At 38.1% G+C, this 4,041-nt stretch overlaps 1 long non-coding RNA gene across 1 annotated transcript; it reads right to left on the reverse strand.

Annotated features, from left to right (window-relative positions):
• Positions 1-401: 401 nt before the first annotated feature.
• On the reverse strand, positions 402-1,213 carry LOC131889768 (uncharacterized). The gene is made up of 2 exons (XR_009374227.1): positions 899-1,213; positions 402-836 (listed from the first exon to the last, which is right to left on the reverse strand). It is a non-coding gene; the product is annotated as an uncharacterized LOC131889768 (long non-coding RNA).
• Positions 1,214-4,041: the final 2,828 nt, after the last annotated feature.

The raw sequence follows: 4,041 nt of genomic DNA on the forward strand, positions 1-4,041 counted from the left end.
ACAAAACGCTGTGCTCCTCCTGAATACCCAGCAGTCTGTCATCTACTGCCAACAATGAGAATTTCGTTATTTTCTTGCTTATCCTTAAGTTCTATTGAAATGGCTCTAGGTTGACCACCAATACATAGTTACTTATGCCAGGGGTTTTGTTTGGCCTGTAACTGCAGTTGCACGCCATCATAATTCTATGTACGCCATTCAGCTTTGAGCCTCATTAAGACATCTCCTCCCTAGCTCACCCTGGTTTCAAAAATTGGAACCCGATCTCGGCCATTTATTGGGTTTTGTTTGATAAAGAGCTGAACTGCGAACAATTTCGTCAATGATAACATCACAAAGACTAAAAGGGATTCACCCTACAAATGCTTGAAAATGGCGCCACAACATGAGTCAAAAACAAGTGAAAGCAATAATGAAACTTTATTTAAGCCATGCATGGCGACCGCGATCTACATTGTTGATTGTACGGTAACAATAACATTCATTATATACAATCTGCTGACCGTGCCAAGGCTTAATTTCCGATCCTCCTTGAATGTATTACGAACTTACAGCGTTACAGACTTTATCGATATCCACCTTGCCTGGCAATAAACCAACAATTGACTTCTCGATCTCCATAATTGGTTTTATCATTACCATATTGCAACGGGTAAGGCAATAACAGAAATGGCCCATTCTGCCCAGGTTTATCATTAACATATAACTGATTTTTGACCTTTGCTTGCTCTGATTGCAAGCACGGAAACAATGAGAAGGCGACGAGCCTTTTTGAATTTGGAATGCATCAACGATGTATTTGGTATTACACATCCAACCCGAGCGAGTACAGCATTCTAAATTGAATGGACATTTAAGTTTAGGACTGTCAGGTGCTCTACAAAAATGTGAAACTTACCTCCCGTTGGACTCCATGTTACCAAAAACACCAAAGCAATGGCACAGTGGATCAGTACCCTCATGTTTTTTCTTGTTGAATATGGAAGAAAGCAGTGAGAACGCCTTAAATATAGAAACAAACCGTCAAAATACAAGAGATCATGTGTTGCCAAATTGCCCTGGAGCACTTTATTTGGACCAAAGATGGTCACTTAAGGGCTCTTTGTCAAGCCATGAGTCATTTTTCAGCAATCAGCTTAGAAATGTAATGTCATCAAATCTCAATCATTCCTTATCTTTGAGATGAGACCGACATCCATTTGCACTCCGATGAGTTGAGGTTCAAAGACTAACCAATGAAATAATATTAACCTTTTCTTCAAGTCCAATTGCCTAAGGGGTATAAGATTGAGTTGTTCAGATTCATTCGTTATAATGTTAAGCTCCAGATCAACAAACATGAAGTTTTAGCTTCAATTTTGTTAAAAAATATGGAAAATAACCTTGAACAAATGGTGCTAATATTCAAAAACCAATTCACAAAGCATTTAGCCAAGGTTCCTTTGTTTATTGATCTTTTGATACTACTCAATGTTCGTTTTGTTATGATCCAAATCTGTTGGTTGAATATTCAAGACAAGTATTTAGAAAGTGCAATGATTTTGATAAATACGATATTTTCCAATTAATTCTAAAAACCACAAGTCAAGCTTGTCTGAGTTTCTTGCCCAAACATTTTCTTCCTATTTCCCGATTGCTCTCGTGTTTTTGTGCCGTCTTGGATACATATACTTGCTTGTTTAATTGGTTACTTCTTTTGGCTTTAAACAACAGTTTATTGGCTAAAATATGTAATTTTTACCGATTAGATAGGAGGAACAAGGGTTTAAGAACAGAAATGATGTCGGTACATTATTGATTTTGCCAAATTGACAAAACATACAAATTGTGTTGTGAGGGCTACAATCAGTATTTTAAAGGAACGGCTTTTGTTTTTGCAATGGCACTCTTTCATTCTAGATCATAGAATCTTGCCATGAATTCCACTAAGGGAAAGATCATCTCCCACAAATAAGAATTTTCTCTGTACTTCAATATGCACAACATTTGATCCGTGTTTTTGCATCCTCTTGTCCCAAGAACAATGTTTTATGATAGAATTTCACACGTGTTCAGAATCAGTCAGAAGGTTTGATACTGTCATAAACAAACAAAACAATGAACGCATTGTGTAACCACCCCTGCTTAATTGACTTCTTTGCACATGTGTATACGTAATGCAACAGAAACAGGCCTAAAACATTTTTGGCCACAAGGCAAACCTTTTCTTGCCCTTAATTTTCAGTCCTTACTTCTGAGACTTATGAATGCACTTACATCGAGAAACATGTGGGAACAGACAAGTTATTATTGGTTCCCGGGGCTTGAGTAACGTGAATTACGAGATACTTTTTGAGTAACACTACCGGCAACGCGTTACTTTCCCGAAGAAGTATTGTCATTGGAACTATTTTTTCCCCTCCAGTTACGTTGCATAGGACTCCAGTCTTTCTATGAACAAAGGTAGAGCAAAACGACTCATGTTGCGACAAACTCGCCCCAACACTACTCCTATTTCAATCCTAAAACCGGATAAAACCTTGGTTTTCCATCCTAGTGTAAAGCCGCCCTAAGCCATTTGAGACGGAATTTAAAAATAAAATGCTAGGAAACCATTGCTCATTTTTCATCCCTCTTTTACAGAAGAAGAGAGTAACGCTAACAGGAGGGCAAAATATCTATTTGCAAATATGTTGATGAGATGAACAAAATCCTGGGTTTGCAATAAAACGAAACGTCCTCCACTGAACCCGGGGGTTGATTCATCGCATCAGTGGGTTTGCGTGGGATTTTCCAGTTCGATTTTGTCTCAAAGGACTTCCGCTTGCTCTTTCACGACCCTGAAGTCATTTAGGCATGATTCCACGAGCCATTCCATTAGCTAGAACTGATGAGACGATGTGAACCTTTTCAAACCTGATTTGGTTCAAGCTTTGGTGAAAAGTCCGAAAAGTCATGAAGTCCGTCTTTGGGATCAGGGTCTCTCATGACAATTCTTTAGTTCGTGTACACCTAACCAAGTCTTGCGCACTCTTTGTGATAAATTGAAGCCTACTCTCCAAGACCATTTGAATTTGACATTGATGGAAATCTTCACAAAAGCATTAATAACTCAACTACAGAGTGTAAAGAAATTAAGGGCCGCTCTTTGTAGCTTATGAAAATCCTCCTCCCTTACTCAACGAATAATGTGATCATATTGAATCTCTAGTTTTCATCAAAAGGGATTATTGAAAAACTTAGAGCCTTGCCATGAATGATCCAATATTACTCCAAGAGACATTGGTAACCCTTTGATGTTTGGCCACCGAAAGATTGACTCTTGAAATTCCAGATTTCGGCCCTTGGTCCGGTCTGATCAAAAAGGATTTATGGCATTTGTATGAGGTTCTCCACTTTCCAAAGGTTTAAGGAGTAACACTGAAAGACTCACCAACGTCCCTTGGTCTTTGCCGGCCTTTAGGATGCCCTTAGCTTTGGTTCTGCCCTTAAGACTGCGCTCACTTGCATTTTCAGACATTGATTTGACGGCAGTCGATAAGAGTGTTACCCATCGTCTCTAAGATATCGTTAGATTATTTGTAATATGCCACTCTGTACTTATCAGTTCCTCTTAATGAATGAGGTTTGAAATTGGCAATCTAGCCTTACAATCTACCTTCTTGTACCTCAAACTCTAGAAATACCAGGGTTGCCAGGTTCAAGAGAACTAAAATAGCAAAACTGAGATTTCAATTTAGCCCGATGTAGCCATTCCAATACAATAAAAAAGTCTAGACTAATGTACATAATAATAAGTTTTATTATCCCAAAAAGTACATATAGTATGTATTTCTTATTCCAAAGCAGAAATATCATGTGCTTCCAATTCCTTAAAATACATAGCAAAATTGAACATATTTAGCATTTCTTTAGTTTAGTAGTGCTAAGCTGTGACAAACACACTTGAAGAGGATACAGTTTGGAGTTTTGATTTTTGATGATCCCAAAACTGATTAAAGAGCGCAGATCTGAAGAATGGTTTAATCCAGGTCAAGTTGTTGTGAAGACTTTGATCTGATA

Source organism: Tigriopus californicus, chromosome 11 (assembly GCF_007210705.1).
Source record: "Tigriopus californicus strain San Diego chromosome 11, Tcal_SD_v2.1, whole genome shotgun sequence".
Classification (NCBI taxonomy): Eukaryota; Metazoa; Arthropoda; class Copepoda; order Harpacticoida; family Harpacticidae; genus Tigriopus; species Tigriopus californicus.